General features: G+C 36.9%; 1 protein-coding gene across 1 annotated transcript in view; it reads left to right on the top strand.

Moving 5' to 3' along the window:
* The window catches only part of EXT1 (exostosin glycosyltransferase 1), a 342,884-nt gene that overhangs the window by 230,594 nt on the left and 87,439 nt on the right, over window positions 1-24,851 (top strand). The gene's annotated exons all lie outside the window — the stretch shown is intronic.

Raw genomic sequence — 24,851 nt, 5'->3', positions numbered from 1 at the left:
AAGAACAAATGAGATAATGTCATTTATAAATTGATAGTCCTTTTGTGTGATATACCTATAAGAAAGGATAAGGTGAGAATTTTGGTTATATTGTCCAGGGTTCTAAGTGTATAGGATGAACTGTACAAAACATTGACATTCATTGGTCACCTGTGTGACCTTTGTTCTGTGTGCCAGAAGGATGCTCCAGAGAACTCATGGTCTTGTCAATGTGGGTATTTTTTTTGTTTTTTTTTAATTTATTTTTTTATTCTCATTTTGTACAAATTTTTTTTTACATTAATAAAATATTCTTGTTTACAAGTAAACAAAATACCCCTCCTCCCCCATAAATATAGATAGACTTGCTTGGGCGAAGAAAGTAAAGGGGAGAGAAAAAAAATTAAAATTAAAAAAAATAGTAATAATTGTTGGCCAGGTGGCGCAATGGACAAAGCACCAGCCCTGGAGCCACGAGCACCCGAGCCCATATCCAGCATTGTAAACCCAACCATCACCCAGCCGTGTGACATGCAAGCCACCCGATCCCCACTGCCCTGCAAAAACCAAAAAGAAGGGAAAAAAAAGACCCAAAATAAAATAAAATAGTAATAATAGTAGGGGTGGCTGGGTGGCAGACAGAGCATTGGCCCTTGAGCCAAGAGCACCTGGGTCCAAATCCGGCCCCAGACACCCAAAGATCACCCTGCTATGTGGCCCCCCGCAGGCCATCCAGCCCCACTTGCCCTGCACCCTCCCCCAAATAATAATAACAAAAAATGTGCTTGAGTCTTTGTTCCAACACCAACAACTCTGTCGTGGGTGGATCTCATTCTTTATGATAAGTCCATCACAGAAGTTACTTCCATATTTTTCCACCGTTGTCATTGCTGATCGCAACTCCCTCCTCTCTTATTTCTCCACTACCATGTACTCTATTTTCTCTCTCCTTTCACTCTGACTTTGCTGTAGGGTCGCTGAGTGGCACAGCAGACAGATCCCTAGTCCTGGGGCCAAGAAGCCCTGAGCCCCCATACTACCTCTTAAGCCCAGAATACACCTGGCCCTATGGTCCTGGGCAGGCCTTCCAATCCCAGCCCCTTGCATGAAGTAAGAAAGAAAATGTGTTATATCTGGCCACTCTCTCCCCATGGTCCATCCTCTCCTCCTTTATTCACATCCCCACCCCTTCCCCCGGCTCCCCCCTCTTTCTTACTCCAGATGTCTATACCCCATTGAGTATATATGCTGTTTCCTCTCCTAGCCATCTCTGATGAGAGCAAAGATTCCCTCATTCCCCCTTGCCTCCCCCCTTCCATATCATTGCAATAGCTCATTGTAATAAAAAAAACTTATGTGAACTATCTTGGACTATTCCCCCCCCCTTTTTCTTTCTCCCATTCCATTTCCCTTTTTTTCTATTGACTCCATTTTTACACCATATTTTATCTTCAAATTCAGCTTTCTCCTGTGCTTCAACTATAAAAGCTCTCTCTACCTGATCTATTAACTGAGAAGGTTCATATGAGTATTATCAGTGTCATTTTTCTATGCAGGAATACATGCAGTTCATCCTCATTAAGTCCCTCATATTTCCCCCCTCTCCTCCAATCTCCATGCTTCACCTGAGTCCTGTATCTGAAGATCAAACCTTCTGTTCAGCTCTGGCCATTCCAAAGGGAACCTTTGAAATTCCCCTGGTTCATTGAAAGTCCATCTTTTTCCCTGGAAGAGGACATTCAGCCTTGCTGGGTAGTTCATTCTTGGTTGCATTCTAAGCTATTTTGCCTTCCGGTCTATTGTATTCCAAGCCCTACGAGCTTCCAATGTAGTTGCTGCTAGGTCCTGTGTGTTCCTGACTGCAGCTCCAGGATATTTGAACTGTGTCCTTCTGGCTGCTTGTATTATTTTCTCTTTGACTTGAGAGTTCTGGAACTTGGCTATAGTATTCCTAGGGGTTGGTTTTTTGGGATCTCTTTCTCGGGCGGATCAGTGGATTCTCTCCATTTCTATTTTGTCCTCTGCTTCTAGAATATCAGGGCAATTTTCCTGTAGTAATTCTTTGAAAATGATGTCAAGACTCTTTTCCTGATCATGACTTTCAGGTATTCCAATAATTTTCAAATTATCTTTCCTAAGTCTGTTTTCCATATCAGTTGTTTTTTCAATGAGATATTTCACATTTTCTTCTAATTTTTCATTTTTTTTTTTGTTTTGAAGTATTGATTCCTGATTTCTGGTAAATTCATCAATCTCCCTGAATTCTATTCTTAGTCTGAAGGATTTGTTTTCCTCAGAGAGTTTTCTTATCTCTTTTTCCATCTGGCCAATTTTGCTTTTTAAAGCATTCTTCTCAATAACTTTTTGAACTGTTTTATCCATTTGACCTAAGCTGTTTTTTAGCATGCTATTTTCTTCAGCATTTTTTTGGATTTCCTTGACTAAGCTGCTGACTTCATTTTCATGTTTTTCCTGCATCTCTCTCCTTTCTTTTCCCAGTTTTTCTTCCAACTCCCTCATTTGATTTTCAAAGTCTTTTTTGAGTTCTGTCATAGCCTGAGCCCAATTTCTGTTTTTTTCTTGGAGTCTTTAGATGCAAGAGCTTGTGCTTCCACATCTTCAGACTGAGTATTTTGATCCTTCTTGGCCTCATTTGCAAAATATTTCTCAATAGTCTTCCTTTTGTTTCTCTGCTTGCTCATTTTCCCAGCCTGGGCCTGGTTTGGGGTGCTTCCTGAGCTTTTGTGACACTCCCACAAGGGTCTCAGTGTGTGAGGCTCTGTCCTCCCTCCTGGTCTGTGAATGACCATAAGCACCCCCCTCTGCCACGGGGCTCCACCTGCTTCTGTTTCCGGCTCTGGGCTGCAGAAAGACCAAGCTACTCCCTGTGTGCCCTGAGGGCTGGGCTCCACCTGCTCGTTCTGACAGAGGTCCCCTCTGTTCCCCCACTTTGTGCCCGGTGCTCCTCGGGGTGCAGCTTAGGAGACTCCCCTGCTGCTGTGAGCTGAGACTCCCAGCACCCTGGGGCTGCCTCCGGGAGGCTGAAGTTCTTTGGCTCTGGCAGGCCACCACTCTGGCAGGCCGCCCCTCCGACCCCGGGGAGCAGAGCCTTTCTGCTCTTTTCCAGGTTACCTTGAGTAGGAGAACTGCCTCACTGGGTCCCTTTGTGGGTTCTGTCTCTTGAAAGTTTAGTTAGAGTCCTTAGCTGATGAGTTTTATCAGAGAGCTCCTAAGACTTGATCCTTTCTTGTCCTTTTTTTTTCAGTTTTAAAACAGTATTTAATCTTTTTTAATTACATGTAAAGATAGTTTTCAACATTCATTTTTATAAGATTTTTGAGTTCCAAATTCCTTCAGTGTTTCAGATGACAATTGACCCATGAGTGTCCACCCAGCCCAGTTCATGTCCATATGTTGGCCATATTGGGCACAACCAATGTACTTGACATGTCCTGAATCCTTTTGACTTTGTAAAGATACAAGTTGCACAGGTGGTACATTGATTGTCCTTTATCCTTATCCATTTTTTTTATTATACCTTTCTTGATGGCATTTTTAGATCCCCTCACCTTTGTAACCCTTTATTTGCTTTGTGCTACAGTTTCTTCTGGGGTGGGGGGGGGTGGGGATCTCTGTTTTTCTTTAGGTAAGTTTTACCTTTGAGGAGTTGGCAAAATAAGACATATTTTAGAAAGGGTCTGGTAGTATGTGGTAAAAGATTAATCAGATTATCAGTGCTATAGGAATTTAGCAGAGGAAAGGCATCATTGTGGTTTGGTCTAACCAGGAAAGGTTTGGAGCAGGAATTGGAACATATACTGGTCTTAAAGAAAAGGTCAAACATGCTAAGCATCCCAGTTAGCTACACTTAGTCATGTTTGTCCTTCGTTCTCAAAGGAGGTAATGTTACAACAAGCACATAAATTAGATATAAGTGAGGGAGGTCTGTGCTAAATAATGAACCTCACTTTCAGGACTACTAGAGATGGCCCTGAATACAGGGCATTCAGGGTTAAGTGACTTGCCCAAGGTTACAAAGCTAGTAAGTGTCAAGTATCTGAGGCCAGATTTGAACTTCCATCCTCCTGACTTCAAGGCCAAGTGCTCTATCCATTGTGCCACCTAGCTGCCCATAGACTCAGTAATAGAATGCTGAGGATTATAATAACAATTATTAGTATTATTATTAACATTTTACTATTTATTTATTCACTAATAAATGTATTTACTAAATTTATTTACTAAAATTTATTTAATAAATAAAAATATTTACTAATATTTTACTACTATTATTAGTGTTAATAGCTAGGATTTATATAGTTATTTGAGGCTTTCATAGTGTTTTTTACATGCATTATCTCATTTGATCCTCACAACAACACAGAGAGATAGGTGCTATTATTATCCTTATTTTACTGATCAGGAAACTGTCACTGAGAGGTTAAATGAGTTATCAAGGGTTACATAGGTAATTATTTTGAGGTGGTATTTGAAATCAGATCTTCTAGACACCAGTCTCTTAACTCTACTCACTGTGCCACATAGTTGCCCAATTTGGCAGTAGAGTCAAGAAACTTTATACACTTTGAAGAGACAGATTCCATAGTATACATATGACTGAAAAACTCCCAGTAATAGATTTCTTATTTTTCGGTGATTTGATGAATCAGTACTCTGTCTTATATATAGAATTGCTAGTGATATTTAGACCTTTGGATTCTATTCTATAAAAAGTGCCAGATTATTTTATCATGTCTATTTCCCAGACTGTTAAGCATTCAGTAGTGAAGGTCTAAAAATCATATTTGCCCATGTCTCTAGGGCTCATGAATCTCTATGAGTATAATTGTATTATTTAGACTATTATGTCATCTATTATTTTTATTATCATTATAATCTCTAGGCTGTTCATCGTGGCATAACCTGTTCACTCCCACAAAAATGTTCACGTATAACTTCTTAGATTAGTTTTAGGTATGATGGTTTATTTGAAGATTTTAAAACAAGTTTTTAATGGAGTTTCAGAAGTAAAATGTTAAGTATTAGGTCCATCCACTATAATTCTCTTCAGAGTAGTGCTTAGCATTATTTAATTGATCAAAAAAAGGAAAATACACACACACACACACACACACACACACATATGCACACATATAGTTGCCTTCAAAATAGCAGACAAGTTGTCATCTTGAACTGTTTTTGAGCACTTTGGATATGCTTTGTATGATCTTAAGGAATTTGAAGTCTGGATCAATTCCTTGACTAGGTTAGAAGATTCCTGGTGTGGAAACTCCTTTTCCTGATATAATCTTGCAATTTATAGTGTTAGACAATTTCCTGGGGGATTAAGTGATAAAGTGACTGGTCTATAAATATGATGTTCAAGGCAGTGCTTGAACTCAAGCCTTTTCATCTTGGAGACTGCCCATCTATCCCCTGTACTGTGTAGGAGTTATGAATACATTAAGCTCCAGAATCTTTACTAGTACATTGGAAAACTGAGATGAGTGGCAAATGGCCAACATAGTGCTTTAAGTTTTGCAAAATGCTTGATTCTGACATCTCAGTTGAGCCTCTTATTTGAGCCCTTACACAAGTAAGGGAAATGGAAGCTGAAGGGATTTAGGTGACTCACCTATGGTCACAAAATAAATAAATGTGTGAAAAGGGATTTGAACTTAGGTTTTCCAGATTCCAAGTCTAATTTCACATAATGAATTTAAAAAGTTGTAGGGAGAATAAATTAAGATAGGTTCTTGGCAAATTCGTAGCTCTGTTTATACACTAGAAAGGCTGTTATTTTCATGAGGTGGAAAACAATTGTTCAGCATGGTCTACATTATTAACAGTATCCAAGTTGGCTTAAGGTAGCTATCTAATAAAAAGCATTTGTTAATAGTAAAAACAAAACAAAACAAAATCCCTCTTTTCTTCTCATTGCCATTTGCCTGTTTAGCAGCATTAGTAGTAATATCTATGGTGCCTAGATTAAATTCCCTTCATTTCTCTTAAGTTTTTAATCACATACCATATACCAAATTGGAGTTGAAAATAATTATCACCATTTTGGAACTGGAGGAAAGGATAGACAGACAATTGTGCTGGATGATCAGATTGAGCACAGAAGAGAATGGAGATGGGAGGGGGAGCCCAGAATCAATAGGCTGTTTTACACAAACTTGGCTATTCCAAATGTAGCTATTCTTCATCATCCAAACTTTCACTTGCTATTCAAAAGCATTCTACCCCAGTCCTTTAACATTTACAGGAAACAGTGTAACTTTTGTCTGGATTATGATGGGACCCAGTCAATTGATAATTTCATGGGTACATTTATTAGCTCCATGCTTTTACCCTATGTTGTACCCTATGTCTGGAATCACCACCCTCCTCACTTCTGCCATTTAGAATCCTTAATTTCTTTTTTCAAAACTCAACTCAAATATTACCTTCTACATGAGAACTTTCCTTATTCCCCTCTCCAGGTAATAGGATCTCCCTGCCCCTTACACAAAGCTACCTTATAATTATGTATTTATTTTGTATGTGTTTTGCATATGCTGAAATGTATGAATGTTGTCTCCTCCACCAAATAGAAGTCTTTTGAGGTTGTTTCTTCCTCCTTTTCCCCTTTCCTCCCTTCTTCCTTTCCTTCTCCCTCCCTTCCTCCCTCCTTTCCTTCTCCCTCCCTTCCTCCCTCCTTCCCTTCCTTCCTTCCTTCCTTCTAACTAGGACAGTATCTGGCACATAGTAGACATTTAACTTGCTCTCTAGGCAAGAAGAGTCCCAGTTCTGTCCAACCAAACAATCTCTCTCTCTTTGAAAGCTAATCATGTATTAGTATTTCCCTTTGTCTTCAGTTAATTTGTCCTTACTTTGCACTTATTTTTACTAACTCCTCTTTAGACTATATGCAGGGACTGTATCTCTTTTTTAATTCTTCAATCCTCAGTACCCAGGACAGTGCCTGCTACATAGTAAAAGCTTTTTTTGATTTGCATGTCATGACCACTGTGTGTCGAATATAGCTATTAGGCTTTAGGTTAGGATTAGAAAATATGTTGTAAAGCTGATATCAGAAGAGCACAAGGCTAGTCCATTCTCTACCACATATCAAAAAGGATTTGGGGACAGGAAACCCACTTCATTATAAGGAAACTGAACCTATAGTGCTAGTCACAAAGTGAGCACTCCCTGCCCCCCCTCCAAAAAAAAAGGCAGTGATTTCACGAGACTCCAGGGTCTGGATTCATAGATCCTGTTCACAGAGTTTGATCTAATTGAGAGACACGGACCTCCCTTCCTGACTAAGACAGGAGGAGGATATCGAAGCTAGAAAAAACAGGAGTGAACACAGAGATGAGAAAGAGTTGAGTTTTTCATAGTATAGTCACTTAGAAAAGTTATACAACTGAACACATTGCATTTCCTCAGAAAGACTGAATGATTTTTTAAAGCACAGAGGGAGGAGGAGGAGGAAGAGGCAGGCCTTGACAGCATGAATTGGCTAGTGAAGGTGGGCTGTCAGGAGGCACAGTATTTTCTCTTAAGAGAAATCTGTATTTTTTTTAACCTTCTGTCAACTATGACTCATATCTGAGGCAGCTCAATGACATTCATGCTCATAACTGTGCCTCAAAACTGATGTGGAATATGCTGAGATCTTCCCCTCTCTTCCTCATTGCCCCCCCCAACCTTGCCATTTCTGTCTTATCCTTCCTTTACTGAAGTGATTTCTCTCTACATCTTCAGTTCACATATCTCTAGAGTCCTTTAAAGCAGAGGTTCTTTATCTGAGATCCATGAACTGGGTTCCAAATATTTGGGTTTTTTTGGGGGGGGAAGAAATGAGATCTTTATATCAATATGATTATTTTCTGTTTTCATTCTGTTTATTTTATTTGATGCATTTGATGTGAGAAGGAATCTGTGATGATGTTTGTCCTTTGTAGTGAAAAAAGACCATGACATCAAGAAGTTGATGCCATGACAAGGACGTGAATTGGATTTGAATGAGGGCTAGCTGTGCTAAGTCACTAGCCTCATTTTCTCTTTTGGAACCATCTAGTTCCAAAGACCAGATATGAATCAGTTTGACTGGAGATGAATGTGAGGCAATCAGGGGTAAGTGATTTACCCAAGGTCACACGCAGCTATTAAGTGTCAAGTATCTGAGGCTGGATTTGCACTCTGGTCCTTCTAACTCCAGACTGTCCACTGTGTCATGGCTTCACCAAACTACCAGAGTGATGCTTGGCACAATCAAAGATTAAGAATTATTATGCCTTGACATTCAATTCAGATGTCAAGCTCTTTTTTAGATTTTTTTTTTCTGCTACCCAACCTATTTATCATTGTTTATCTCTCTTCTACCTCCCTCAGATGACTTCTTATTTTTATGCTGATATGTAGGCAGTTAGGTAGCACAGTGAATAGAGTGCTGAGTCTGGAGTCAGGAAGATTCATCTCCTTGAATTCAAATCTGGCCTCAGAAACTTACTAGCTGTGTGGCCCTGAGTATGTCACATCATTCCATTTATCTCAGTTTTCTCATCTATAAAAGGAGTTAGAGAAGGAAATAGCAAACTACTTCATTATTTTTCCAAGAAAATCCTAAACGGGATTACGAAGAGATAGACATTACATATATATATATATACACACACACACTGTATTCCAGCTAAACTATCAGCTAGAATACAAAATAAACAAACAAATGAATGCTTCTTGACTGATTCACTATTTACTCCATGAGACCAGGGGAGGGCCTGCCTCATTTTTTTTTGCATTTTTGACCCCCAAAAGCTTGCATACAGTCTTGTAAAATTTAAATTCTTAAAAATTGCTCATACAACTAGATCATTCAACTTTTTTTTCTATTGGTCAATATTCACAAGGGGGGGAAGTTTTTTTTATGCTTTAAGAAAAATCATTTTTACATGTAAATAATATTTACTATTAAATTCATAATTTTATTTAATCTTCGGCATAGTGGCTAGAGTGCTGGACTTGAAGTCAGGAAGACCTGAATTCAAATCCAGCCAATTATGTAACCCTGGGCAAGTCACTTAACCTCTGCCTCAGTTTTCTCATGTGCAAAACAGAGATAAAACAGCACCTACCTCTCAGGGTTTTTGAGAGAGATTTAGATGAGATATTATATGTATATGCTTAATATAGTAGGCACTTGATTTTTATTTCCTTTTCTTCATATAATATTGGTGCCTATTCTGGTTGACTTTTTTTACTTGTATCATAGGAGTTTATGACAAGTATTCACTGAATGACTGTTGAGATAATTTTCCTATGTGGTTAGGAGGAGGAGGGACTTAAGAGAAGCCAGCCACAACCATTTTAGCTATGAATCCTTGAAGACTGTCTTGGTGTACTACATTTGGCAGTAATATTTTGTAGTGGTTGTGAATTTTTTTTTGGTCTTTCTTTTCTAATATGTGTGTATACATATACATATTTGAAATAGACTAGTATTTACATTGTGGGCGGTTGTGGGAGTCCACCAGACCTGTCTGAATGGGGAAAATGCTCTAGTGTTCCATTTTGATCCATTTAAGTGAAAGCTGATTAGCACTTTTGGAAAAGTGAATATAAATCCTTGGGCTAATCAAGGGAAATTGAGCCTGGTTGTTACTTCTGTGAACCAGGGAGAAGAATGAACTTAATGGAAGGCTTCTTTTTAATCAATCAAGAGACTTGGAGTGAGCCCTGAAACTCAGGGCTCCTGGAAGTGTTTATTTAATAAAGCAATTCAGCATGTGGAAGTTTAGATGTGAGGGGATATCCAAATAGCTTCATTTCCATGTGATGGGGGGGAGGGAGAAAATTTGTTGTTTTATTTCCTGCTTGCCATTAAGGAAACTGTGCATCTTATGACTACATAGTAATTAGACAGCCTCAGATTTGAAGAGGGTGTGTTTGTCTTTTTGCCTGTGTATTTCCAATAATCTGCAGCTGTTCTTTCATCCTTGGAAGTGTGGTGTTTGCTGACCACCTTAGCTCAATTAGCAGCTGCTTAATCTAGAGAACTCTGCCCTCCTCGCAGCTGGCTATATAAAAAAGTGAGAACTATACTAGCTGTATAGTTAGTGCATAATCAACTTTATCTTTTTACAAATAATATAATACCTAAAATTTATATAATATTTTAAGTTTAGCAGAACATTATGCAAATAGCATCTCATTTGATCCCTTCACAATTCAGAGAGGTAGGTGTTGTTAGAATCATCCTTTTACAGATGAGGAAGCTGATCCCCATGCCCAAGTTGGCAACACTCCTCTCTTTCCTATACTCCCCAAATGACTCTACTCCCACATTATATTTTTATCTCTTTTGTGACTAATCATTTTATACATTTACCTTACTCCTCTTAATATTTTATGAGCTCCCTAAATGAGAGAGGTGAAGCTACTTGCATAACTAATGAGTTTCTATAGTAGGATTCAAACTCAAATCTTCCTGATTCCAAGTCCAGAAATCTATCCCCTGCTTTACCTCATAGGCATGCTAGAACACTGGAGTTGTTTCCAAGTAATTCATAGACTTAGGATGAAGAATAAGCTATATATATATATATATATATATATATATATATATATATATATGTATGTACACACATAATATATATATGTGCAACATGCTATATATATATATATATATATATATCTGTCATATCTATCTAAATATCTATCTCATTATTTATCTAATGTCTATGAAATCCTTGGAAACAACTTAGTGTTATTCAGTTGTGTCCAACTTTTGGTGATCCCATGAACCACAGCTATCCATGGGGCTTTCTTTGCAAAGTTACTAGAATGGGTTGCTATTTTCTTTTCCAGAAAATTAAAACAAAGAGAGGTTCTCATTCTGTGTGTGTGCGTGTGTATGTATGTATGTATGTATGTATATATGTGTGTATGTATGTGTCTATATATACACATAAATACACACACACAAAGTGATCCAAGAAGACTAGTGACTTGTAGGATATATACATATAATAGCTGCATATTCGTGCAGATATGTGTATGTAAGCATATGTGCATGTATGTATATGTTCCCACACAATATGCATGTTGGGTTTTGTGTGTAATATATGTACATTTATGTTTGTATGTATAAAAAATGACCTAATGAGATTAGTGACATTCCTAAGGTCAAATGTGTAGCATTGGCATCTGAGCCAGGTCATCTCAGTGCAAAGTTAAGCATGCCATTTACAGTACCATGCTGCTGCCACCACCTTTCTTTAAGGTTCTACTCTTCTTCCTCTTTTTTCTGGTAGTGGAAATGGTAGAAACATTGGTTTCTCTACCACCTTTCTTATCTATGCAAAGACTGCTTCTAAGAAAACGGAATTCAAAGAATAGGATAATTAACTGTGAAAACATTTAAATTGATTTCAGGGCAGAACCTTGTAATTTGACCAGATGGTAATCTCTCAGTTAGTCACATATTAACCTTTATTAGTATAAGTTAGAAACCTCATATGTTGTTCTCCTGCTTTTTGAATTTCTTTGGAAAGGAGGAGAGTTGGAAATTTTTTTTTGTAACACTGAGGCACTATTGGTGTGGATGTTTGCACATACTGTCATGTGTGGTTGATGTGTTGCTTGGTTTTGCTGAAGTGTTTTAAATTTTTTTCTTTAAAAATCTTTGTTACCAGAGAGGGCTCACTGGCAAAGGGAGGGTGAAGGAATATATTATTGAAATAATTATGATGTAAAAAAAGTGTCAGTAAAAAAGAACCAAAAAAAGTGATTTTTCCCTTCCCTCTCCCTAAAGAAACCCAAATAGATTTATTTTTAAATGACATTTAAAAATAAGTTGTAAACTGTTTGGCCTGTGTGTGAAATTCCCAAATGTGAAAGCAGAATCAAATTTCTACCTTACTGATATGACAGCATTGACTGGCTACTTTTATGCAATTCAGATTAAAAAGAGAGAGAATACTCCAAATGGACTTTAATTCATCTACTAAAGCTATCAGAATGATGTCTAGCCTCATATTACAACTGATCTGTGGTCTCCAAAGAGGTAGTTGGACATGTAGCTTGTATAGCTAGCTGGTATTCTAAATCTATCATTCTTGCATATGTGCATTGTGGGAAACAGATCCAATGAAGGTGTTATCCATTTATAATGATTTTCTTAGTATTCTAATAGTTATCAATTGGCCTGTTACTTGTGATGAAGACACCAGAATGATCCTAGTTCCTGGTAAAGGTAGAATGGGAAGTAATATAAATAGATGTGCCTTTACGAAAGAATTCAGAAAGCTCTAAAGGCTGAATTAATTGAATTCTTTTGATTCCCACCTTTCTCAGAATTGCTGACATATTTCTGAGTTTCAACAGTTTGGATAAGTCCCTGCTATTTGGTCTTTTTTGAAAAGACCAAGGGGAGATAGAATAAGCAGAGTTTAACTATAATAATTCACACTTTATCAGTCCTCCAAAGTCATTTCCTCACAATAGTACCTCTGCATGGAAAGGTAATACATCTGTTGCTGCCTCCATTTTTTCAGATGAGTAAACTGAGGCACAGATCAGCCTAGTGACTTAATCAAGGTGACCCATCTGTCCATTGAAATAGAAGACTTTCAAACTTTCTTAATAAAAAGATCAAAGATAAATAGGAATGCTTGGAAGTCCTCTATTCCATTGAATAGCTAGAAAGTTACTGAGCTTGGATTCAAGTCTGCTGATTCCAAATATTTCCACTTTTTTTATACAATGTCTTACTTAGAAAGAAACTGTTCTTTAAAGTTGAAATTATCCTATTTGCAATTAAGATTTTTTTTCTTGAACAGGGGTTCCTAATTTAAAAGTGTTTGGAAGATTTTACTCATTTTGAATTTTACAATTTTACCCCCAATCTTGCTTCCCTCCCCCCACCCCCCACAGAAGGTAGTCTGTTAGTCTTTACATTGTTTCCATGGAATGCATTGATCTAAGTTGAATGTGATGAGAAAGAAATCATATCCTTAAGGAAGAAACATAAAGCAATGTGATATAGCATAATTACATAATAAGAAAGCATTTTCTTTTAAATTAAAGGTGAGATAGTCTTCGGTCTTTGTTCAAACTCCACAATTCTTTCTCAGGATACAGATGGCATTCTCCATTGCAGATACCCCCAAATTGTACATACACTTACACACACACACACACACACACACACGTATTCTGTAGTTGATTTCTTTTGGAATTCTATGTATTGCATTTTATACATCTTTACCAGATCTCCCAAAGGTGAACACAGCATACAATAAGGTTAACAGCTCTATGAGCTGCTTCAGTGAGACAAAAAAGTTGTTTATATTTTATGCTTTATGCTTATATTTTATGCAGGAGTCTCTAGGCCGCTTACTAGATAGCTCTCTCTTGTTAGAAAGAATTATGAAATCTTTTAATTGGCAAATTCAGTGAAACCCTCTTTAGAACTTGTGACAAAAGACTACATTCCATCATTTATCACAAGTTTTAAAAGTGTGTTGTAAGTCTCTCTGCAGATTTTTGACATATGAATCTAGCAAATTTAGCACATTATTAAAATTCATATTATTTTCCCTGATTTGTAACTAATAGTTTCATGTGTTTGTCTTGGTCCTTCTAACATTTTGTAAGTTCTTTAAGGACCCTTATGTGAATGTCAGACTTGCTGGAGAGCCTTTCATGTTTACTTGTAGACTGTTGTGAAAAAGACAAACTCTTGGCATCTCAAACTTTCCTGAATCTGACTCATTTCTAGCCTCATTCCATCATATTCCCCCTTATGTATTTTATTTTATCACTAAACTTGATTAACTGTTGTTTTTTTGGAATTTGATTTATCCATTTCCAAAGATGGAATGTACCCCTTCCTCATCTCCAACCATAAACTAGGACAAAGCTCAGGCACCACCATCTCCTTTATGAAGCCTTTCCTGATTCCTTCTTCAACTCACACTTAAGATAAAAACAATAACAGCCAGCATTTAAATAACACTTTTAAAGTTTACAAAATGCTATTTGAGTTATTTCATTGGATCCTTCCAACAAACTGATGAGGTAGGTGCTGTTATCATTTAACAGATGAGGAAACAGGCTGAGAGTGATAAAGAGACTTGCCCAAGGCCACAAAGCTAGTTTTTAATGCCTGAGATGCCATTTAAATTCAAGTTTTCATGACTCTTCAGTTCATCTCATCCCCTGTACCATATGATCAAAACAATCACTTCCTCTTCAAATTTTTCTGGAGCATTTAGTCTGAATTCCTCTCTTGTCTCCAATATTCTGTATGTCATATTAAACTTATTTGAATAAGGTGACAATATTTCCTCCATTAGAATATGCATTTCTTGAAGCTTGGAATTACCATTATTCTTTTTCCTTTTATCCTCAGCACCTAATACAGTGTCTTGTACAGAACATATATTTGCTGAATGGAATTAACAAATAATAGTTCTGTATCTTCTGAGCACCCAGCATGATGCTAGGCATACAAAGTAAGTGTTTGTTGCATCATATTGAATGCTCCAGAGGATGTGAATTGAACTCTGGTGTATCTGAACTACTAGAGGCCCAGCAAGGTAACAATGGTTTCAGTCACCACAGGACTCTTTTATAATATTTATAATCTAACATTGATCAGGAAATATCATGGTAGCATGTTTTTGTTTGTTAGAAGGATGGTGTTGATGTGTGATATGAAATGAAAGGAGACCAGGCAAAAAAGCAAGATCCCCCACCTGCTGTTTCTACAACAATAACAGCAACAACAAAAAATACCCCACTAATGCTTTACCAGGTTTAAGGTTTCTTTACAGATTTTCCCACAGCTTTCTTAATAGGCTTAAATAATCATGGAAGCGTTAAGTGTCAGGAGTTTCCCGTTAGGTTATCACAAATTAAATTCTTAATACTATTGCTTAGGAAAGAAATGGATTGTGGAGATACATTTTATCCTTTTCCCCTTTTAGTAAATTTTATTGATGACTTTTTATTTTATATTTCAGCAATTTCCCCATAAAGTCTACCCTCTAGAACTAAGTAACCTTTGTAACAAAGCAAAACCAACAGATAACAATGCGTGTAGAGCTCCACTGCTCTCTTCTCATTGATCTCCACCTCTTTGTCCAGAAGAGGTAGGTATGTTTATTTTCCTTTACAGGACTAAGCTTTTTCATTATAAGACAGTGATGTGAAATACTAGAAGTAAATATGTGGTGTTCTCAGCAATAGGAGTTGTTGATTTGTCTTTTAGGAAAGGCTTTATGAAGTTCCTCTTTATATAGTTCATCATCACTTCAACCAAGAGGATCACAGCCAAGCTTCAGAACATGAGAACTTGTACTGGCTAACTGATGTTTTCCTTTTCATTTCAAAACAAGTACAAGACTTGAATTGTAAAGTATTTGGCCATGCAGGCTCTGTTTAGAGTTCTCCAATATGTCCTTTTGCAGAAATATGGGTGAGTGATTTCCAAGCAACAAACCAGACATCTGTATTGGATGAAGCTTCAATTCCATAACCATATATGCAGTTGGCTAATGGTTTCTCAGATCAACTGAATTCTCAGCTGACTAGTGTCTCCAGCTGAGGAAAAATCAGTCTGTTTAATAAATTTACCATATGATCGCAAACTAAAGAAGATTCTTTATTGAATGTGAGGGAGAAATATTTTGGTCATTCATGTCACCTTCACTGAGTATAGCGACTGGTAGATAGTAAGTGCCTCTTGATTTGACACATATAGGATTATGGAATGTCAAAGAAGGATGCCCTTAGAGAGTATCTAATACAACTTTCTTGTTTATAGATGAGTAAACCAAATCATAGAGAACTAGAGATATTTTCCAACAGCCATAGATCAACTTAGTGGTAAAGTTCAGTCTAAAAGTCCATGAAGCAAGTTAAATGATAGGACTCCCATCTTATGGATAGTGATATGCATTCATTAAGTGTCTACTGTATATCCTATATTAGCCTAGTCACTGGAATTCAAAGGTGTAATGAGAGTTTCTGAACTTAAGGAACTCATGTTCTCTTTCTGCCATCTTGTGAATGTGGTTGTTTTGTCCATTTTTCTTTATTGGCATTTCATTGTCAATGATCCCTTCTATTGCTTATTACTAAGTTCCAGAGAGAGAGAGAGAGAAACTAAACCTTGTAAAAAGGTCAGTATCCTGCTTCTATTGCTCTAATGGTAGATCCAATTCTATCATACCTTACTAAGTGTATGTTGGAGCAGAAAAACCCCAGAGATATGGAACAAAATTGTACCTAACCCCACTTCCTATCCTACTTCTGATCGATTTGGAATACTCTCACTTTTCCAATCTAACTTACTTCCCTGGCTTCAAGTTCCAGATAAAATCCCATCTCCTATGAAAGATTTCCCTCACTCCTCTTAATCCCTTTTCTCAATTATTTTCTATCTTTATATAACTTACTTTGTTTTCATTTGTTTGCATGATGTCTCCCATAGTAGACTGTAAGTTTCTTAAGGGCAGGATTCTTTTACTTCTTTTTTTATCTCTAGGGACTTAGCACTATGACACATAGTAAGGTAATTAATAAATATTTATTGAATCAAATAGAAGAGATTTTCTTAGGGTTCTCCTTGGCTGTAATGGACTGTGTATTGTGGACCTAAGCATCCTGGATAGTTGAGGGCCACCTATCAAGTGATGGAGGGGATGTGAGAAAAGTTATTTTCTTCCTTCCATTCAATTTCATATTTTCCAGAAGTCATTAGATACTCCTTATATGTCATTTTCTTTTATTGGACTTTTTTCTCCTGGTCTTCTGAAAGTTAGAGACCTTATAAGTGAAAAGTAAATTCTCAAATTGACTAAATTTCTTTAGTATTATAGATGCATTATTGCCAACTGTAACAGTAAACAAAAATCAGTATCCTAAAATTCTGATCCCTTATTTGATGGGATGCTGGTATGGCTGAATACTTATGTCTGTTACTCAGCATGTCTCTGAGAAACTGAAAGGCCTAAAATGCCCTTTAGAATTGCTAAGGTATTTCTTTCCAATATTCTAATTCTTTTTAATTGGCACAGAGTGAAAATTCAAGAAGTTTGTGTTAAACAGCTTTCTCGCATTTTTCTTTAAAATATTTTTTTTTCTTTCCTATGATGGTATGATTTGTTATATAGGTATAAGAATTCCTAGTTGTAGCCACTCATGCTGCCATTCCACCTCTGTCTCTGGGTACAATAATCAAATCAATACATTCACTCTAGGAAAGTATGAACCAATCAGTTGCCCTTTGATCTCTTAGATCAAGACACTGTTCCTGATAACTCTTAACTCTGAGTATTTTTCACCCTTCAATAGGAAGGTAAACTTCTTGGGGACAAGGACTGTTGTTTCATTGCTGTGATTTTGAATTTGTATTTCCAGCCCCTTAGCATAGTGACAAACATATAGTAAGAGCTGCTGAATGTCTTTTAGCTCATTATTTTCATTACTTTAAAAATCTGATTTAATTCATTATTTTGGGGTTTCTCTTCATGGGGGAGGGGGGAGTACTTGTTGAGGGAAAGCATTTTTTAAAAGCATTGTAATTAAAACTCCTGAGTCCTTTATAGAAATATCATGGCATTGTATATTGAGACTTGGCCTTGGGGCCAAGAAGACCTGGTTGTATGGCTGTGTGAACCTGGGCAAACTACTTAACCCCTTAGTGCTCTAGACAACCCTCTAAGATTATAAATTACAGAAAAAGTGGTAGTCTGCTTCAGGGGAAGAATTTTGCTCATACAAGAATTTCCTATATCAATATAAAAACAAGTTTTCCAAGACTTTTTTCTGTTCCACTTTGTTCCTTCACTCCTCATCTTATGCTCTTCTCTTATCATGTAAGAATTATGGCATTAAAAAGGAGTGGCTTCTTTTCCAAAATAGACCAGTCAGCTCAAATCAGAAAAGACTGAACCGTTGAATTTCTTTCCTGGTCTTAGATATTTTCTTGATTTTTGCCTCCTTACTTTTCTTCTAAGACCATCTTTGTTTCAAGAACTACTGAATGTTGTCCTTTTAAAAAAATGAATAATCATTTCAATTTAGACATATATGTGTGAATACAAGGAAATACACATATGGGATGTGTAGTTTTTGTTAATAATAGGGACTTTCCTGTATCAGTCAGTCTATATACTTATTAAGTGGCTGCTATATGTCAGTCTTTTGTCCTAAGTGTTGTTATTACAAATAAAGACAAGAGACACTCTATGTTCTCAAGGATTCAGAGTTTAATGAGAGGAAGGGAAAGAGAGACAATATATAAATGTACAAACAAGCTTCAGAGAAGTTAAATGGGAAATAACAGAATTGAGGCACCAGAATTAGGGTAGATCAGAAAAGAATTTCTTTAGAACAGGGGTGAGTGAAACTTCCAGCCCATGGACTGAAATCAGGTAGTCTAGTGCCTCCAAGGCAATAGCAGGTGGGACTCTAAATTAATACTCTATGAGCTTTTAGGGGTGACTAAATATAGTAGGCTAATTTTTAAATTGATAATTTTATATGGCCTGCAAATGATATTAATAAATACCTAAATGGCCTTTTCACAGACTTGTTCTAGAAGATAGAATTTAAACTGAGACAAGAGGCCAGTAAACAAGACCTCAGGAAAGAGAGGATTCCAGACATAAGGAACAGACTTAAATATGGAAGATTGAGTACCTTGTGTGAAAAGTACAGTGAGGCTAATGACACTGGATTTCAGCATCCATGAGAGTGGGAACTGAGAAGTAACATCAACCCATATGACTATATGACTTGGGAGTAAGGAGATGCTTGAGACTTATGGAAGTCCAAAGCTTTCCCTAGATGTCATTGCTATTAGATGTGATAATTGAACCCAGGACTAATTGATTCAATGCCTGAATCTTTTATTCAACAACACACTGTCTCTACGTGAATAAGGAAGAGAAAATGCATTTGGCAATGTACTTGTCATAGTACTGCACATTGAGGGAATTTTGACATTTCTAAGTGTATATTAGGGCAAGTATGAAATCCAAATTTTCCTCATAATCCTTGTCTCCTGTGACATGCAATGTATATTGCATAAGAAACATTTTATCAAAATTAATGCATGAATGCTTCTGTTGCATGTAAGAATGGAGGAAAGATTCCACTTGACCACAAAGGAAGAAACTGCTGAGATGACAATTACTTAGTACTGTTCAAACCTTTACCAAACCTGTCTTCCACTTTTCTGGACTTTCCTAAGGAAAAAGTTGATTCTTTTGCTGGTTTAAACACACACTTCCAGGACACTTGTTCTACTCAATTTTATGGAGATGATTCTTCATTTAAGGAACTTTTGGTTAGCACTTTACACGTACAATCTCCCATCAGCCTCAAAATAAAACTACGAAGGACTTAGCTACTATAGGCATTTTAATTCTCATTTTATAAATGAAAAAACTGAAACTTCAAGAGTTCAAAGGGTTTACTTATGCTCATATACCTTGTGACAGTGGGATTTGAACTTAATGTTTCCTAGTCCTAACTGCCTCTCAGGAATGATTCTGATTGATAATGGAAGTGCCAACTTTAGACATTGGATTCGTATTTAGTTGCACTAAAAGTCAATCAAAATCTTATGATGAAGGGATATAAATGTAAAGTAGTCAAAAGGTTTGACCTCTATTTGTAATATTGGGTTTTTTGAAGCCTAGATTTGGAAAACAAATCATTTTTCCACTTGTATTGTTGGAATGTTCAGTTCTCTAATTGCTCTCTCTCTCTCTCTCTAACAGATGAACTAGATTAGAAAACAGAGCTGATGCTGTGATCGACAGCTCCATAGATCTGCCCTAGCATTGTTTTAAGTAGTGCAATTGTATTTCCACAGACGGATGGCATTCACTCATTTCCTCTTCTCTGTCATTCTTCGTCTGGCTCTAAGCATCATTACTGTAAAATTTCCCACTGAGAAAATTTCAACATGAAGAGGTTTTCTGATCTCTTTAAGAGAAAATGGCTAAAAATAGACCTTGTGGGAACAGTTTTCCACTTCAAGAACAAAATCCTGCAAAAATGTTTTAATGCAGATTTGGGACCTAATTATTTTTTCTCACCTCAGCTTAGCTGTAGTTTTGCTACAGTGGGAACAACAAGTCTGAGCTTTGCAGACTTTTGCCAGCAAGAAAAATTTTTCCCCCTTAAGGTTTTGTTTTGAGGTGAATAAAGACTTGCTTTCTCTCTCCTACTTGTGCCTACCCCTCCTAGTCCACATTGAAGTCCTATATCTGTCCCTCATTAAGTCAATGACCTTCCCTTATGAGGTTATGGAAGAACTGGCTGTTTCAGCTTCACTGGCCACAGGTTAGTGCAAATACTGAAGTCTTTTTGCTGGGCAGAGGTGAAGAATCTAAAAGGAGGACAAAGTTGCAAAAGAGAACCTGTAATTAAGATATAGGGTTTTTGAGAGGCTCAGTCATTAGGTCTGGTTAAATTGCTCCTCTGTGATGTTCTCAGATGCTTGGTTAACTGCAAAATGTGTTGTGTGTGTGTTTGTGTGTGTGTGTGTGTGTGTGTGTCTGTCTGTCTGTCTGTCTGTGTTCACAGACATTTATAAGACTGAAACATAGATAGAGAGAGATTGGGAGAGATTGGGGAGATTGATTCCTGGTTATCCAGCATCCCCTTTTAAATTTCTCCCATTTTTCTTGACCCATGTCTTGAATTCCTTTGGACAGTTGCTCTTAGAATGTTATCATTGTTGACAGCAATCTATTTTATATAATGATGTATGATTATTAGTCAAATTTTCTCTCCTTCATTTCCCTTGTCATATATACTTACCTACTGGTTTGTTTTTTTTTACTGGGGAGGGAGCCTGCATACTGGAATATACATGCTTCTAGCACACATCCCTTAGAATCTTTTTTTTAACCTTCAAGATTCAATTCAATTCAAGCTCCATGTTTTACAGGAAGCATCCTAAACTCTAATTAATTGCTTATGACCTCTTCCCTCTAATCTTTTAATAAGTAAGGTAACGAGGAGTGATGTGATCATAGTTTTCAACTATTTTCAGTCATGTCTTACTCTTTGTCATCCCATTTGAGGTTTTCTTGGCAAAGATATTTCTCTAATTTGTTTTATAAATGAGGAAATGGAGGCAAGTGCCTATCAGCAAAGCACTCTCTGAACTTCGATTATCCCACTTGTAAAACAGGGATAAATAATGACTGTATTCAGTGGTATAATAGAGTGTCAGGCCTGGAGTCAGAAACACCTGAGTTCAAATCCAGCTTCTGACATTTAACTAACTGGGTGATCCTGGCAAGTCACTTAACCATATATGCTTCAGTTTTCTCATCTGTATGAGAAGGAAATTCATTGTGAACTAAGAAAGGAAATGGCAAACCTTCCTATTTGAGGCCTTTTTTCTTTTTTTTCCTGAATAGCTCCTGCCCCCCCCCCCCCCGCCATTCAACTAGCTGATAGCATTCTCCTCCCTAATTTGTCTATGCATTTTTTTTTACCTTTCTGTATTACCTCCCTCTTCCATTAATATATTTGGGGCAGCTAGGTGGCACAGTGGATAGAGCACCCTGCCCTGGAGTCAGGAGGACCTGAGTTCAAATTGGGCCTCAGACATTTAATAATTACCTAGCTATGTGGCCTTTGGTAATCACTTAACCCCTTTGCCTTGCCTCCCCCCCAAAAAAATATAAATAAATTAATAAAATGCAAATTTCTTGAGGAGAGGGATTCTTTTTATTTTTGTCAATTTTATTCCCAAACCCTAATACAGTGGCGTACATTCCCAGAACCTAATACAGTATCTTGCAAATAGGCCCTTAGTTAAATTGAATGTAGAACTACCTAAGAGTTCTGAAACCATAGCAGGCTTTTACAGGGCTTGGGCGGGGGGGCAGGAGGAACAGGGCTAGAAAAGTCAACATGGTGCTAATGTCCCATGAAGGTAGGTAGCCAAAAACCCGGAATTCAAACTCTGACTCTGTTACTGACTTGGGAAAGGTATTTAAACATCATTTTTTTCCATCTGTAAAATGAGTCATTTTGCCTAGGTGAACTCTAAGGCCTCTAGAATCTAAAGAATGATTCCATGGTTCTTAATCAGAATGTTAAAAGACCCAGGTCCCTTAACCTTTATGGATCTCAGTTTCTCCATCAAATGAGAGATTTTATGTACTTTGCAAATCTTTAAGGACCATATAAATGTTCCCCTCCTTAGTTAGCTACAATTTCTTGCCTCTAGGATAAGATGTTAACTTTTCTGTTTAACTTGCTCTACAAAACCTTGCCTCAACCTAATTTTGCAGCCTCACTGGACATTACACTCCCTCCTTCACTCTTTAATCCAGCCAAATGATATTCTATCTTCTGTGTCCATGATATCATAATAACCACTTCCCATGCCTTAGCTAGGCCTCATAGAATCTTTCTCTTCCTGCAAGGCACAGAACAAGAATCAGATACCCAACTGCCAGTATCTCCCTCTCCCTTGTTGTGAACTATGAGGTATATGTATATACATACAAAATGGGTACACACATGACTTTTATTTACTTTATAGTTAGGCTATGTATACATGTGTGTATGTATGTTTATATATATATATATATTTTTTTTCACCTGCCAATAGGGTGGCCATCCTTGTATCATCTTAAGGTTAGGAACCTTTGCAAAGTTATCAATAATATTCTCTCATTAAAATATATCTAATGAAGGAGATTTTACAGCCTACTTTGATAAATGCATAGTATTCTCATTTCTAAAAATTCTCTAGTTGTTCTTTTTGACATCAGTGCCTTTTCCCTGTGACTCCCCTCCCTTTTTATAAAGACCAGTAAACAAAACAGATGGGTTCATGGACAGTGGCTGACAACCTCCGCCTCATTCTGGACATATAGTCTCTCACTTCCCTAGCACAAATTGAGAGACTTCTTACTGAAGAATTTGGATTACTTCTTATTTCTTTTTCTTTCCATTGTTTCATTTGCTCTTCCCATTTAACATTGACCTCAGCTGAAACAGGATGTACACTGGCCTCATGCTAACACCCATTATCTCTTCCCTTTTGAAATAAGGGGAACAGGGAACACTCTTACTGGGAGAAGTTTAGAAAATGAACTAGGGCAAGAAGACATAGTACCTTAGAATGCAGTGACTTATTTCTGTTATTTGACAGGAAGATTGAAAAGGAATAAATTTACTTATGTCACCAGTCAACAGTATTGGAATCAATTTGCATTGGAGACCTAAAGCTGGTATTGTCAGCAAAGTGCTAACTTTATTTACAGGGCCAAATAGGGTATCAACTTCTGTGTTAGTATGAGGAATCAGCATATTCTGTCTTTTTCTACCTCCCCCCCTTAAAAGCAAGATCTTGGCATAGAATAAACTCATCATGTTTAAGGAGCTAATTCCCTTATCAATCCTAATGTTGGTTCAAATCAACATTAATATCCATTTTCATTTTTATATTGCATTCCCAGGCCTGGTATATAGTAGGTGCATAGTAAATATTTGTTGAATTGAATTCATTCAGTGATCATACATTAATTTTGATGGGAGGGTTAGACTTTACATTCTTTGAAGAGAAGCAGATCCTCTTTGTGTAATGATTTAGATCATTTTGGGAGAAAAATGAATTAATGATTCAAAAAATATCCATTTGGAACAAGCCAATCTAGAGCATTAAGCATTTTTAAGTGACTACTAGGTATCAGTTTAAGAAGCCTACATGAGAAGAGGATCAAGTAGGTGACTCAGGGAATAGAGTGTTGGACCTGGAGTCAAGAAGACTCATTTTCTTGAGTTCAAACTTGGTCTCAAACACTTAATAGCTTTGATACACTGGGCAAGTCATTTAATGCTGTTTGCCTCAGTTGCCACATTTGTAAAATGAACTAAAGAAGGAAATGGCAAAACACTCCCACATCTCTGCCAAGAAAACCCCAAATGGAATCTTGAAGAGTCAGTCACAACTGAAATGACTGAACAACATTAACTTTTCTTCCAGGTGTAGAGGAAGGAGTACTAGATTTCAGATTAGAAGCACTTAGATTTAAGCCCAAACTCTGGTACATATAACTTGTGACCATAATTAAGTCATATATCATCTCCAGATATCTGTTTTTTTAATCTGTAAATTCAAAGACTTGAATTTGTTAATGCTTAAAAAGTCCCTTCTAACTTTAAATTCTATGATTCTGATATGAGATCAACTTGTAAATCAAGAGGTGACTTGCATAAAAAGGAACTTTATCCTTAAGCTTTTTGTGAGCCCCTATTATGCCAGCTGCATCTCAGAGTACCAATTTTACAGAATTTTTAAAAAATCTATTCCTCAGAGTTTCTATCATTATGGACTGTAATAGAAAACATTTCTGATGTTAAATTTACATGAGTAAATAGTAATACTGAGTAAATATATATAAATAGTTCAATGACTAATTTTGGCAATGAGATTTGTACATACTATTTTAACAGCTGAAACAAAACCTTTTTTCTCTATTTACCTATTCCTCTCTACTGAAATGTAGAGCATCATACCATTCATGGGCCACAGATTTACAGATTTGGAAGAGACCCCCAAAGCTAGCCATCCCAAGCTATTCCTGAGTAATACCCTCTACAACATACCTGACAAGAGAGTTGGACAGTTAGTCTTTTATGAAAATCACTTGAGGTATCCCACCCCACTTTTGATCACTTCTCATTTTGTGAATTTTTTCCCTGTATAGCAATCCTGAATTTTCTCTTGTGAAGCGTCAACTCACTGGTCCTGCAACTGTTCTCCAATGTTAGAACAGAACACTGGGGATTCTTTCAAATACTTTTAAAAAATTCACCTTAATTCTTGACCT

Source organism: Macrotis lagotis, chromosome X (genome assembly GCF_037893015.1).
Source record: "Macrotis lagotis isolate mMagLag1 chromosome X, bilby.v1.9.chrom.fasta, whole genome shotgun sequence".
Taxonomy (NCBI): domain Eukaryota; kingdom Metazoa; phylum Chordata; class Mammalia; order Peramelemorphia; family Peramelidae; genus Macrotis; species Macrotis lagotis.
Note: the sequence above shows the minus strand (reverse complement) of the source record. Positions and strands in the feature narration are given on the sequence as shown.